At 42.8% G+C, this 14,354-nt stretch overlaps 1 protein-coding gene across 4 annotated transcripts in view; it reads left to right on the top strand.

Annotated features, from left to right (window-relative positions):
• Positions 1–14,354, top strand: part of mapre3b (microtubule-associated protein, RP/EB family, member 3b) — a 65,013-nt gene that overhangs the window by 2,435 nt on the left and 48,224 nt on the right. Inside the window, exon 1 of one of the 4 annotated variants that reach the window (XM_042301149.1) lies at positions 13,958–14,244. The exons of the other annotated variants lie outside the window; for them this stretch is intronic. The gene's annotated coding sequence lies outside the window, so the exon portion shown is untranslated. Of the gene's footprint in view, positions 1–13,957; positions 14,245–14,354 lie in introns of those variants that run through there. 4 annotated transcript variants of the gene reach the window in all.

Below are 14,354 nucleotides of genomic sequence, written 5' to 3'. Positions count from 1 at the left end.
GGTTGATACATTTTTGATTTCCATTGATCAGTTCCGGGATTCATCCAATGACATTGAGGAGTACACCACCTCAATCACCGGATTCATCAATAAGTGCATCGACGACGTCGTCCCCACAGTGACCCTACGTATACCTCCCAACCAGAAGCCATGGATTACAGGCAACATCCGCACTGAGCTAAAGGCTAGATCTGCGGCTTTCAAGGAGTGGGACACTGAGCACTTATTAGAAATCCTGCTATGCCCTCAGATGAGCCATCAAACAGGCAAAGGGTTTCAATCCTACTACACCGGCTCTGGTGCTCGTCGGTTGGGGCTTGAAAAATATTACGGACTACAAAGGGAAACCCCTTTGTAATGAGGTAAAACGGATTTCAGTTTGCCTGCATTAAAGTCCCCGGCCACTAGGAGCACCACTTCTGAGCATTTTCTTGTTTGCTTATGTCCTTACACAGCTCGTTGAGTGTGGTCTTAGTGCCAGGATCGGTTTGTGGTGGTAAATAGATGGCTACGAATAATAAGAACTCTCTTGATAGATTGTGTGGTCTACAGCTTATCATAAGGTATTCTACCTCAGGCGAGCAATACCTCGAGACTTCTTTAATATTAGACATCGCACACCAGCAGTTATTGACAAATAGATACACCCCTCCCTCATCTTACCAGACGTAGCTGCTCTGTCCTACCGATGCACGGGGAAGCCAGCCAGCTCTAGATTTTCCATGTTGTTGTTCAGCCACGTCTTGGTGCAACATAAAATATGACTGTGTTTAATGTCCCGTTGGTAGGATAGTCTAAATCGTAGATGTCCAGTTTGTTTTCCAATGATTGCACTTTGGCCAATAATACGGCCAATAATATTATTCTACAATGTAGAAAAGCCCTTGAATGAGTAGGTGTGTCCAAACTTTTGACTGGTACTGCATGCTTCAGTAAGGTTGGCTTCTTAGCATTAATATCAATGGTTATCAACTGTAGCGCAGAGATGGAACATAGGTCACTGAAAATAGATGTTGTGGTGGCAGCTGCAGAGAAGTACTTGGGGGAAGTAGATTTGACTTCAGAAGAGGTGTGTTGAGTGGTAGTGTCCCGTCCTTTCAGGTCATTGGCCTGAGGAAGTATCAGATAGGGGTAAAGTAGTGGACTACGTTCTGTCCTCTCTAGTGGACTAAGATCTGTCCTCTCTAGTGGACTAAGGTTTGTCCTCTCTAGTGGACTAAGGTCTGTCCTCTCTAGTGAACTACGTTCTGTCCTCTCTAGTGGACAAAGGTCTGTCCTCTCTAGTGGACAAAGGTCTGTCCTCTCTAGTGGACAAAGGTCTGTCCTCTCTAGTGGACAAAGGTCTGTCCTCTCTAGTGGACAAAGGTCTGTCCTCTCTAGTGGACAAAGGTCTGTCCTCTCTAGTGGACAAAGGTCTGTCCTCTCTAGTGGACAAAGGTCTGTCCTCTCTAGTGGACAAAGGTCTGTCCTCTAGTGGACAAAGGTCTGTCCTCTCTAGTGGACAAAGGTCTGTCCTCTCTAGTGGACAAAGGTCTGTCCTCTCTAGTGGACTAAGGTCTGTCCTCTCTAGTGGACTAAGGTCTGTCCTCTCTGGTGGACTAAGGTCTGTCCTCTCTGGTGGACTAAGGTCTGTCCTCTCTAGTGGACTACGTCCTGTCCTCTCGTGGACTACGTCCTGTCCTCTCTAGTGGACTACGTCCTGTCCTCTCTAGTGGACTAAGGTCTGTCCTCTCTAGTGTACTAAGGTCTGTCCTCTCTAGTGGACTACGTTCTGTCCTCTCTAGTGGACTACGTTCTGTCCTCTCTAGTGGACTACGTTCTGTCCTCTCTAGTGGATTAAGGTCTGTCCTCTCTAGTGGACTAAGGTTTGTCCTCTCTAGTAGACTACGTTCTGTCCTCTCTAGTGGACTAAGGTCTGTCCTCTCTAGTGGACTAAGGTCTGTCCTCTCTAGTGGACTAAGGTCTGTCCTCTCTAGTGGACTAAGGTCTGTCCTCTCTAGTGGACTAAGGTCTGTCCTCTCTAGTGGACTAAGGTCTGTCCTCTAGTGGACTAAGGTCTGTCCTCTCTAGTGGACTACGTTCTGTCCTCTCTAGTGGACTACGTTCTGTCCTCTCTAGTGGACTACGTTCTGTCCTCTAGTGGATTAAGGTCTGTCCTCTCTAGTGGACTACGTTCTGTCCTCTCTAGTGGACTAAGGTCTGTCCTCTCTAGTGGACTAAGGTTTGTCCTCTCTAGTAGACTACGTTCTGTCCTCTCTAGTGGACTACGTTCTGTCCTCTCTAGTGGACTAAGGTCTGTCCTCTCTAGTGGACTAAGGTCTGTCCTCTCTAGTGGACTAAGGTCTGTCCTCTCTAGTGGACTAAGGTCTGTCCTCTCTAGTGGACTACGTTCTGTCCTCTCTAGTGGACTACGTTCTGTCCTCTCTAGTGGACTACGTTCTGTCCTCTCTAGTGGACTAAGGTCTGTCCTCTCTAGTGGACTACGGTCTGTCCTCTCTAGTGGACTAAGGTCTGTCCTCTCTAGTGGACTAAGGTCTGTCCTCTCTAGTGGACTAAGGTCTGTCCTCTCTAGTGGACTAAGGTCTGTCCTCTCTAGTGGACTAAGGTCTGTCCTCTCTAGTGGACTAAGGTCTGTCCTCTCTAGTGGACTAAGGTCTGTCCTCTCTAGTGGACTAAGGTCTGTCCTCTCTAGTGGACAAAGGTCTGTCCTCTCTAGTGGACAAAGGTCTGTCCTCTCTCGTGGATTAAGGTCTGTCCTCTCTAGTGGACTACGTTCTGTCCTCTCTAGTGGACTAAGGTTTATCTTTCAAATGGTGTATAATACTTGGAGGAATTTTAACTATGGGATTTCTGTTGTTTTGAATTTGGCGCCCTGCAATTTCACTGGCTGTTGCCGAGGTGGGACGCTACCGTCCCACTTGAACCAGAGAGGTTAACAAGAATTTAAACTTTCTGCCAATACCTATGTTAGCTCAACCGTCCCGTGGAAGGGACACCGATCCCGAAGAAGTTTTAATTAGTGTAGGGTTAGTTGGGTAATGAGGTGGTGGGTTTTAATGAGTGTGGGGTTAGTTAGTTGGGTAATGAGGTGGTGGGTTTTAATGAGTATAGGGTTAGTTAGTTGGGTAATGAGGTGGTGGGTTTTAATGAGTGTAGGGTTAGTTAGTAGGGTAATGAGGTGGTGGGTTTTAATGAGTGTAGGGTTAGTTAGTAGGGTAATGAGGTGGTGGGTTTTAATGAGTGTAGGGTTAGTTAGTAGGGTAATGAGGTGGTGGGTTTTAATGAGTGTAGGGTTAGTTAGTAGGGTAATGAGGTGGTGGGTTTTAATGAGTGTAGGGTTAGTTAGTTGGGTAATGAGGTGGTGGGTTTTAATGAGTGTAGGGTTAGTTAGTAGGGTAATGAGGTGGTGGGTTTTAATGAGTGTAGGGTTAGTTAGTTGGGTAATGAGGTGGTGGGTTTTAATGAGTGTAGGGTTAGTTAGTTAGTAGGGTAATGAGGTGGTGGGTTTTAATGAGTGTAGGGTTAGTTAGTTAGTAGGGTAATGAGGTGGTGGGTTTTAATGAGTGTAGGGTTAGTTAGTAGGGTAATGAGGTGGTGGGTTTTAATGAGTGTAGGGTTAGTTAGTAGGGTAATGAGGTGGTGGGTTTTAATGAGTGTAGGGTTAGTTAGTAGGGTAATGAGGTGGTGGGTTTTAATGAGTGTAGGGTTAGTTAGTAGGGTAATGAGGTGGTGGGTTTTAATGAGTGTAGGGTTAGTTAGTAGGGTAATGAGGTGGTGGGTTTTAATGTGTGTAGGGTTAGTTAGTAGGGTAATGAGGTGGTGGGTTTTAATGAGTGTAGGGTTAGTTAGTAGGGTAATGAGGTGGTGGGTTTTAATGAGTGTAGGGTTAGTTAGTAGGGTAATGAGGTGGTGGGTTTTAATGAGTGTAGGGTTAGTTAGTAGGGTAATGAGGTGGTGGGTTTTAATGAGTGTAGGGTTAGTTAGTAGGGTAATGAGGTGGTGGGTTTTAATGAGTGTAGGGTTAGTTAGTAGGGTAATGAGGTGGTTGGCTTTAATGAGTGTAGGGTTAGTTAGTTAGTAGGGTAATGAGGTGGTGGGTTTTAATGAGTGTAGGGTTAGTTAGTTAGTAGGGTAATGAGGTGGTGGGTTTTAATGAGTGTAGGGTTAGTTAGTTAGTTAGTTAGTTAGTTAGTTAGTTAGTAAGTTAGTTAGTTGGGTAATGAGGTGGTGGGTTTTAATGAGCGTAGGGTTAGTTGGTAGGGTAATGAGGTGGTGGGTTTTAATGAGTGTAGGGTTAGTTAGTACGTTAATGAGGTGGTGGGTTTTAATGAGTGTGGGGTTAGTTAGTAGGGTAATGAGGTGATTGGCTTTAATGAGTGTAGTTAGTTAGTAGGGTAATGAGGTGGTGGGTTTTAATGAGTGTAGGGTTAGTTAGTTAGTAGGGTAATGAGGTGGTGGGTTTTAATGAGTGTAGGGTTAGTTAGTAGGGTAATGAGGTGGTGGGTTTTAATGAGTGTAGGGTTAGTAGGGTAATGAGGTGGTGGGTTTTAATGAGTGTAGGGTTAGTTAGTTAGTAGGGTAATGAGGTGGTGGGTTTTAATGAGTGTAGGGTTAGTTAGTTAGTAGGGTAATGAGGTGGTGGGTTTTAATGAGTGTAGGGTTAGTTAGTAGGGTAATGAGGTGGTGGGTTTTAATGAGTGTAGGGTTAGTTAGTTAGTAGGGTAATGAGGTGGTGGGTTTTAATGAGTGTAGGGTTAGTTAGTAGGGTAATGAGGTGGTGGGTTTTAATGAGTGTAGGGTTAGTTAGTAGGGTAATGAGGTGGTGGGTTTTAATGAGTGTAGGGTTAGTTAGTAGGGTAATGAGGTGGTGGGTTTTAATGAGTGTAGGGTTAGTTAGTAGGGTAATGAGGTGGTGGGTTTTAATGAGTGTAGGGTTAGTTAGTAGGGTAATGAGGTGGTGGGTTTTAATGAGTGTAGGGTTAGTTAGTAGGGTAATGAGGTGGTGGGTTTTAATGAGTGTAGGGTTAGTTAGTAGGGTAATGAGGTGGTGGGTTTTAATGAGTGTAGGGTTAGTTAGTAGGGTAATGAGGTGGTGGGTTTTAATGAGTGTAGGGTTAGTTAGTAGGGTAATGAGGTGGTGGGTTTTAATGAGTGTAGGGTTAGTTAGTAGGGTAATGAGGTGGTGGGTTTTAATGAGTGTAGGGTTAGTTAGTAGGGTAATGAGGTGGTGGGTTTTAATGAGTGTAGGGTTAGTTAGTAGGGTAATGAGGTGGTGGGTTTTAATGAGTGTAGGGTTAGTTAGTAGGGTAATGAGGTGGTTGGCTTTAATGAGTGTAGTTAGTTAGTAGGGTAATGAGGTGGTGGGTTTTAATGAGTGTAGGGTTAGTTAGTAGGGTAATGAGGTGGTGGGTTTTAATGAGTGTAGGGTTAGTTAGTTGGGTAATGAGGTGGTGGGTTTTAATGAGTGTAGGGTTAGTTAGTTAGTAGGGTAATGAGGTGGTGGGTTTTAATGAGTGTAGGGTTAGTTAGTTAGTAGGGTAATGAGGAGGTGGGTTTTAATGAGTGTAGGGTTAGTAGGGTAATGAGGTGGTGGGTTTTAATGAGTGTAGGGTTAGTAGGGTAATGAGGTGGTGGGTTTTAATGAGTGTAGGGTTAGTTAGTAGGGTAATGAGGTTGTGGGTTTTAATGGGTGTAGGGTTAGTTAGTAGGGTAATGAGGTTGTGGGTTTTAATGGGTGTAGGGTTAGTTAGTAGGGTAATGAGGTGGTGGATTTTAATGAGTGTAGGGTTAGTTTGTAGGGTAATGAGGTGGTGGGTTTTAATGAGTGTAGGGTTAGTTTGTAGGGTAATGAGGTGGTGGGTTTTAATGAGTGTAGGGTTAGTTAGTTGGGTAATGAGGTGGTGGGTTTTAATGAGTGTAGTTAGTAGGGTAATGAGGTGGTGGGTTTTAATGAGCGTAGGGTTAGTTGGTAGGGTAATGAGGTGGTGGGTTTTAATGAGTGTAGGGTTAGTTAGTACGTTAATGAGGTGGTGGGTTTTAATGAGTGTGGGGTTAGTTAGTAGGGTAATGAGGTGATTGGCTTTAATGAGTGTAGTTAGTTAGTAGGGTAATGAGGTGGTGGGTTTTAATGAGTGTAGGGTTAGTTAGTTAGTAGGGTAATGAGGTGGTGGGTTTTAATGAGTGTAGGGTTAGTTAGTAGGGTAATGAGGTGGTGGGTTTTAATGAGTGTAGGGTTAGTAGGGTAATGAGGTGGTGGGTTTTAATGAGTGTAGGGTTAGTTAGTTAGTAGGGTAATGAGGTGGTGGGTTTTAATGAGTGTAGGGTTAGTTAGTTAGTAGGGTAATGAGGTGGTGGGTTTTAATGAGTGTAGGGTTAGTTAGTAGGGTAATGAGGTGGTGGGTTTTAATGAGTGTAGGGTTAGTTAGTTAGTAGGGTAATGAGGTGGTGGGTTTTAATGAGTGTAGGGTTAGTTAGTAGGGTAATGAGGTGGTGGGTTTTAATGAGTGTAGGGTTAGTTAGTAGGGTAATGAGGTGGTGGGTTTTAATGAGTGTAGGGTTAGTTAGTAGGGTAATGAGGTGGTGGGTTTTAATGAGTGTAGGGTTAGTTAGTAGGGTAATGAGGTGGTGGGTTTTAATGAGTGTAGGGTTAGTTAGTAGGGTAATGAGGTGGTGGGTTTTAATGAGTGTAGGGTTAGTTAGTAGGGTATGAGGTGGTGGGTTTTAATGAGTGTAGGGTTAGTTAGTAGGGTAATGAGGTGGTGGGTTTTAATGAGTGTAGGGTTAGTTAGTAGGGTAATGAGGTGGTGGGTTTTAATGAGTGTAGGGTTAGTTAGTTAGTAGGGTAATGAGGTGGTGGGTTTTAATGAGTGTAGGGTTAGTTAGTAGGGTAATGAGGTGGTGGGTTTTAATGAGTGTAGGGTTAGTTAGTAGGGTAATGAGGTGGTGGGTTTTAATGAGTGTAGGGTTAGTTAGTAGGGTAATGAGGTGGTGGGTTTTAATGAGTGTAGGGTTAGTTAGTAGGGTAATGAGGTGGTTGGCTTTAATGAGTGTAGTTAGTTAGTAGGGGGTAATGAGGTGGTGGGTTTTAATGAGTGTAGGGTTAGTTAGTAGGGTAATGAGGTGGTGGGTTTTAATGAGTGTAGGGTTAGTTAGTTGGGTAATGAGGTGGTGGGTTTTAATGAGTGTAGGGTTAGTTAGTTAGTAGGGTAATGAGGTGGTGGGTTTTAATGAGTGTAGGGTTAGTTAGTTAGTAGGGTAATGAGGAGGTGGGTTTTAATGAGTGTAGGGTTAGTAGGGTAATGAGGTGGTGGGTTTTAATGAGTGTAGGGTTAGTAGGGTAATGAGGTGGTGGGTTTTAATGAGTGTAGGGTTAGTTAGTAGGGTAATGAGGTTGTGGGTTTTAATGGGTGTAGGGTTAGTTAGTAGGGTAATGAGGTTGTGGGTTTTAATGGGTGTAGGGTTAGTTAGTAGGGTAATGAGGTGGTGGATTTTAATGAGTGTAGGGTTAGTTTGTAGGGTAATGAGGTGGTGGGTTTTAATGAGTGTAGGGTTAGTTTGTAGGGTAATGAGGTGGTGGGTTTTAATGAGTGTAGGGTTAGTTAGTTGGGTAATGAGGTGGTGGGTTTTAATGAGTGTAGTTAGTAGGGTAATGAGGTGGTGGGTTTTAATGAGTGTAGTTAGTTAGTAGGGTAATGAGGTGGTGGGTTTTAATGAGTGTAGGGTTAGTTAGTAGGGTAATGAGGTGGTGGGTTTTAATGAGTGTAGGGTTAGTTAGTTAGTAGGGTAATGAGGTGGTGGGTTTTAATGAGTGTAGGGTTAGTTAGTTAGTAGGGTAATGAGGTGGTGGGTTTTAATGAGTGTAGGGTTAGTTAGTAGGGTAATGAGGTGGTGGGTTTTAATGAGTGTAGGGTTAGTTTTAGTTAGTTAGGGTAATGAGGTGGTGGGTTTTAATGAGTGTAGGGTTAGTTAGTAGGGTAATGAGGTGGTGGGTTTTAATGAGTGTAGGGTTAGTTAGTAGGGTAATGAGGTGGTGGGTTTTAATGAGTGTAGGGTTAGTTAGTAGGGTAATGAGGTGGTGGGTTTTAATGAGTGTAGGGTTAGTTAGTAGGGTAATGAGGTGGTGGGTTTTAATGAGTGTAGGGTTAGTTAGTAGGGTAATGAGGTGGTGGGTTTTAATGAGTGTAGGGTTAGTTAGTAGGGTAATGAGGTGGTGGGTTTTAATGAGTGTAGGGTTAGTTAGTAGGGTAATGAGGTGGTGGGTTTTAATGAGTGTAGGGTTAGTTAGTAGGGTAATGAGGTGGTGGGTTTTAATGAGTGTAGGGTTAGTTAGTAGGGTAATGAGGTGGTGGGTTTTAATGAGTGTAGGGTTAGTTAGTAGGGTAATGAGGTGGTGGGTTTTAATGAGTGTAGGGTTAGTTAGTAGGGTAATGAGGTGGTGGGTTTTAATGCTTTAATGAGTGTAGGGTTTTAATGAGTTAGTTAGTAGGGTAATGAGGTGGTGGGTTTTAATGAGTGTAGGGTTAGTTAGTTGGGTAATGAGGTGGTGGGTTTTAATGAGTGTAGGGTTAGTTAGTTAGTAGGGTAATGAGGTGGTGGGTTTTAATGAGTGTAGGGTTAGTTAGTTAGTAGGGTAATGAGGAGGTGGGTTTTAATGAGTGTAGGGTTAGTAGGGTAATGGTAATGAGGTGGTGGGTTTTAATGAGTGTAGGGTTAGTTAGTAGGGTAATGAGTGGTGGGTAATGAGGTGGTTAGTAGGGTAATGAGGTGGTGGGTTTTAATGAGTGTAGGGTTAGTTAGTTAGTAGGGTAATGAGGTGGTGGGTTTTAATGAGTGTAGGGTTAGTTAGTTAGTTAGTAGGGTAATGAGGTGGTGGGTTTTAATGAGTGTAGGGTTAGTTAGTAGGGTAATGAGGTGGTGGGTTTTAATGAGTGTAGGGTTAGTTAGTTAGTTTTAGGGTAATGAGGTGGTGGGTTTTAATGAGTGTAGGGTTAGTTAGTAGGGTAATGAGGTGGTGGGTTTTAATGAGTGTAGGGTTAGTTAGTAGGGTAATGAGGTGGTGGGTTTTAATGAGTGTAGGGTTAGTTAGTAGGGTAATGAGGTGGTGGGTTTTAATGAGTGTAGGGTTAGTTAGTTAGTAGTAGGGTAATGAGTGGTGGGTTTTAATGAGTGTAGGGTTAGTTAGTTAGTAGGGTAATGAGGTGGTGGGTTTTAATGAGTGTAGGGTTAGTTAGTAGGGTAATGAGGTGGTGGGTTTTAATGAGTGTAGGGTTAGTTAGTTAGTAGGGTAATGAGGTGGTGGGTTTTAATGAGTGTAGGGTTAGTTAGTAGGGTAATGAGGTGGTGGGTTTTAATGAGTGTAGGGTTAGTTAGTAGGGTAATGAGGTGGTGGGTTTTAATGAGTGTAGGGTTAGTTAGTAGGGTAATGAGGTGGTGGGTTTTAATGAGTGTAGGGTTAGTTAGTAGGGTAATGAGGTGGTGGGTTTTAATGAGTGTAGGGTTAGTTAGTAGGGTAATGAGGTGGTGGGTTTTAATGAGTGTAGGGTTAGTTAGTAGGGTAATGAGGTGGTGGGTTTTAATGAGTGTAGGGTTAGTTAGTAGGGTAATGAGGTGGTGGGTTTTAATGAGTGTAGGGTTAGTTAGTAGGGTAATGAGGTGGTGGGTTTTAATGAGTGTAGGGTTAGTTAGTAGGGTAATGAGGTGGTGGGTTTTAATGAGTGTAGGGTTAGTTAGTTAGTAGGGTGTGAGGTGGTGGGTTTTAATGAGTGTAGGGTTAGTTAGTAGGGTAATGAGGTGGTGGGTTTTAATGAGTGTAGGGTTAGTTAGTAGGGTAATGAGGTGGTGGGTTTTAATGAGTGTAGGGTTAGTTAGTAGGGTAATGAGGTGGTTGGCTTTAATGAGTGTAGTTAGTTAGTAGGGTAATGAGTTGGTGGGTTTTAATGAGTGTAGGGTTAGTTAGTAGGGTAATGAGGTGGTGGGTTTTAATGAGTGTAGGGTTAGTTAGTTGGGTAATGAGGTGGTGGGTTTTAATGAGTGTAGGGTTAGTTAGTTAGTAGGGTAATGAGGTGGTGGGTTTTAATGAGTGTAGGGTTAGTTAGTTAGTAGGGTAATGAGGAGGTGGGTTTTAATGAGTGTAGGGTTAGTAGGGTAATGAGGTGGTGGGTTTTAATGAGTGTAGGGTTAGTAGGGTAATGAGGTGGTGGGTTTTAATGAGTGTAGGGTTAGTTAGTAGGGTAATGAGGTTGTGGGTTTTAATGAGTGTAGGGTTAGTTAGTAGGGTAATGAGGTGGTGGGTTTTAATGAGTGTAGGGTTAGTTAGTAGGGTAATGAGGTGGTGGGTTTTAATGAGTGTAGGGTTAGTTTGTAGGGTAATGAGGTGGTGGGTTTTAATGAGTGTAGGGTTAGTTAGTTGGGTAATGAGGTGGTGGGTTTTAATGAGTGTAGGGTTAGTTAGTAGGGTAATGAGGTGGTGGGTTTTAATGAGTGTAGGGTTAGTTAGTAGGGTAATGAGGTGGTGGGTTTTAATGAGTGTAGGGTTAGTTAGTAGGGTAATGAGGTGGTGGGTTTTAATGAGTGTAGGGTTAGTTAGTAGGGTAATGAGGTGGTGGGTTTTAATGAGTGTAGGGTTAGTTAGTAGGGTAATGAGGTGGTTGGCTTTAATGAGTGTAGTTAGTTAGTAGGGTAATGAGGTGGTGGGTTTTAATGAGTGTAGGGTTAGTTAGTAGGGTAATGAGGTGGTGGGTTTTAATGAGTGTAGGGTTAGTTAGTAGGGTAATGAGGTGGTGGGTTTTAATGAGTGTAGGGTTAGTTAGTAGGGTAATGAGGTGGTGGGTTTTAATGAGTGTAGGGTTAGTTAGTAGGGTAATGAGGTGGTGGGTTTTAATGAGTGTAGGGTTAGTTAGTAGGGTAATGAGGTGGTGGGTTTTAATGAGTGTAGGGTTAGTTAGTTGGGTAATGAGGTGGTGGGTTTTAATGAGTGTAGGGTTAGTTAGTTAGTAGGGTAATGAGGTGGTGGGTTTTAATGAGTGTAGGGTTAGTTAGTTAGTAGGGTAATGAGGAGGTGGGTTTTAATGAGTGTAGGGTTAGTAGGGTAATGAGGTGGTGGGTTTTAATGAGTGTAGGGTTAGTAGGGTAATGAGGTGGTGGGTTTTAATGAGTGTAGGGTTAGTTAGTAGGGTAATGAGGTTGTGGGTTTTAATGGGTGTAGGGTTAGTTAGTAGGGTAATGAGGTGGGTTTTAATGGGTGTAGGGTTAGTTAGTAGGGTAATGAGGTGGTGGATTTTAATGAGTGTAGGGTTAGTTTGTAGGGTAATGAGGTGGTGGGTTTTAATGAGTGTAGGGTTAGTTTGTAGGGTAATGAGGTGGTGGGTTTTAATGAGTGTAGGGTTAGTTAGTTGGGTAATGAGGTGGTGGGTTTTAATGAGTGTAGGGTTAGTTAGTAGGGTAATGAGGTGGTGGGTTTTAATGAGTGTAGGGTTAGTTAGTAGGGTAATGAGGTGGTGGGTTTTAATGAGTGCAGTTAGTTAGTAGGGTAATGAGGTGGTGGGTTTTAATGAGTGTAGGGTTAGTTAGTAGGGTAATGAGGTGGTGGGTTTTAATGAGTGTAGGGTTAGTTAGTAGGGTAATGAGGTGGTGGGTTTTAATGAGTGTAGGGTTAGTTAGTAGGGTAATGAGGTGGTGGGTTTTAATGAGTGTAGGGTTAGTTAGTAGGGTAATGAGGTGGTGGGTTTTAATGAGTGTAGGGTTAGTTAGTAGGGTAATGAGGTGGTGGGTTTTAATGAGTGTAGGTTTAGTTAGTAGGGTAATGAGGTAGTGGGTTTTAATGAGTGTAGGGTTAGTTAGTAGGGTAATGAGGTGGTGGGTTTTAATGAGTGTAGGGTTAGTTAGTAGGGTAATGAGGTGGTGGGTTTTAATGAGTGTAGGGTTAGTTAGTAGGGTAATGAGGTGGTGGGTTTTAATGAGTGTAGGGTTAGTTAGTAGGGTAATGAGGTGGTGGGTTTTAATGAGTGTAGGGTTAGTTAGTAGGGTAATAAGATGGTGGGTTTTAATGAGTGTAGGGTTAGTTAGTAGGGTAATGAGGTTGTGGGTTTTAATGAGTGTAGGGTTAGTTAGTAGGGTAATGAGGTGGTGGGTTTTAATGAGTGTAGGGTTAGTTAGTAGGGTAATGAGGTGGTGGGTTTTAATGAGTGTAGGGTTAGTTTGTAGGGTAATGAGGTGGTGGGTTTTAATGAGTGTAGGGTTAGTTAGTTGGGTAATGAGGTGGTGGGTTTTAATGAGTGTAGGGTTAGTTAGTAGGGTAATGAGGTGGTGGGTTTTAATGAGTGTAGGGTTAGTTAGTAGGGTAATGAGGTGGTGGGTTTTAATGAGTGTAGGGTTAGTTAGTAGGGTAATGAGGTGGTGGGTTTTAATGAGTGTAGGGTTAGTTAGTAGGGTAATGAGGTGGTGGGTTTTAATGAGTGTAGGGTTAGTTAGTAGGGTAATGAGGTGGTTGGCTTTAATGAGTGTAGTTAGTTAGTAGGGTAATGAGGTGGTGGGTTTTAATGAGTGTAGGGTTAGTTAGTAGGGTAATGAGGTGGTGGGTTTTAATGAGTGTAGGGTTAGTTAGTAGGGTAATGAGGTGGTGGGTTTTAATGAGTGTAGGGTTAGTTAGTAGGGTAATGAGGTGGTGGGTTTTAATGAGTGTAGGGTTAGTTAGTAGGGTAATGAGGTGGTGGGTTTTAATGAGTGTAGGGTTAGTTAGTTGGGTAATGAGGTGGTGGGTTTTAATGAGTGTAGGGTTAGTTAGTTAGTAGGGTAATGAGGTGGTGGGTTTTAATGAGTGTAGGGTTAGTTAGTTAGTAGGGTAATGAGGAGGTGGGTTTTAATGAGTGTAGGGTTAGTAGGGTAATGAGGTGGTGGGTTTTAATGAGTGTAGGGTTAGTAGGGTAATGAGGTGGTGGGTTTTAATGAGTGTAGGGTTAGTTAGTAGGGTAATGAGGTTGTGGGTTTTAATGGGTGTAGGGTTAGTTAGTAGGGTAATGAGGTGGGTTTTAATGGGTGTAGGGTTAGTTAGTAGGGTAATGAGGTGGTGGATTTTAATGAGTGTAGGGTTAGTTTGTAGGGTAATGAGGTGGTGGGTTTTAATGAGTGTAGGGTTAGTTTGTAGGGTAATGAGGTGGTGGGTTTTAATGAGTGTAGGGTTAGTTAGTTGGGTAATGAGGTGGTGGGTTTTAATGAGTGTAGGGTTAGTTAGTAGGGTAATGAGGTGGTGGGTTTTAATGAGTGTAGGGTTAGTTAGTAGGGTAATGAGGTGGTGGGTTTTAATGAGTGTAGGGTTAGTTAGTAGGGTAATGAGGTGGTTGGCTTTAATGAGTGTAGTTAGTTAGTAGGGTAATGAGGTGGTGGGTTTTAATGAGTGTAGGGTTAGTTAGTAGGGTAATGAGGTGGTGGGTTTTAATGAGTGTAGTTAGTTAGTAGGGTAATGAGGTGGTGGGTTTTAATGAGTGTAGGGTTAGTTAGTAGGGTAATGAGGTGGTGGGTTTTAATGAGTGTAGGGTTAGTTAGTAGGGTAATGAGGTGGTGGGTTTTAATGAGTGTAGGGTTAGTTAGTAGGGTAATGAGGTGGTGGGTTTTAATGAGTGTAGGGTTAGTTAGTAGGGTAATGAGGTGGTGGGTTTTAATGAGTGTAGGGTTAGTTAGTAGGGTAATGAGGTGGTGGGTTTTAATGAGTGTAGGTTTAGTTAGTAGGGTAATGAGGTAGTGGGTTTTAATGAGTGTAGGGTTAGTTAGTAGGGTAATGAGGTGGTGGGTTTTAATGAGTGTAGGGTTAGTTAGTAGGGTAATGAGGTGGTGGGTTTTAATGAGTGTAGGGTTAGTTAGTAGGGTAATGAGGTGGTGGGTTTTAATGAGTGTAGGGTTAGTTAGTAGGGTAATGAGGTGGTGGGTTTTAATGAGTGTAGGGTTAGTTAGTAGGGTAATAAGGTGGTGGGTTTTAATGAGTGTAGGGTTAGTTAGTTGGGTATTTAAAAATATGTTTATTTTTTATTCCAATTTTCCCGTTTCCCTTTTTCCATTTTGTACCACAAAGTGTAATGGATTCATACTATAGTTCAGTTGGTGGCGGTAACGCAGCATATTGGACGCCAACAACAGTTAAGTCCAACGAATAAGAAGAACTGACGTTGTGTCCACCCAATCAATGCTTCAGAGAATGAATCTAGTACTGAAAGCATAAACTACAGCAAGCTACATTGCAGTGCATAAAATATGGTAAGTAGTTGACTCAGAGAGAGACAACAGTTGAACAGTTTTGAACAAATTCATATCCTCATAAATGAAGGAGAAGCACGAGAGATCAAGAGAGCTAGCTATATTTTGTT

Source organism: Oncorhynchus tshawytscha, linkage group LG18 (genome assembly GCF_018296145.1).
Source record: "Oncorhynchus tshawytscha isolate Ot180627B linkage group LG18, Otsh_v2.0, whole genome shotgun sequence".
Classification (NCBI taxonomy): Eukaryota; Metazoa; Chordata; class Actinopteri; order Salmoniformes; family Salmonidae; genus Oncorhynchus; species Oncorhynchus tshawytscha.
This window is presented reverse-complemented; position numbering and strand designations above follow the sequence as displayed.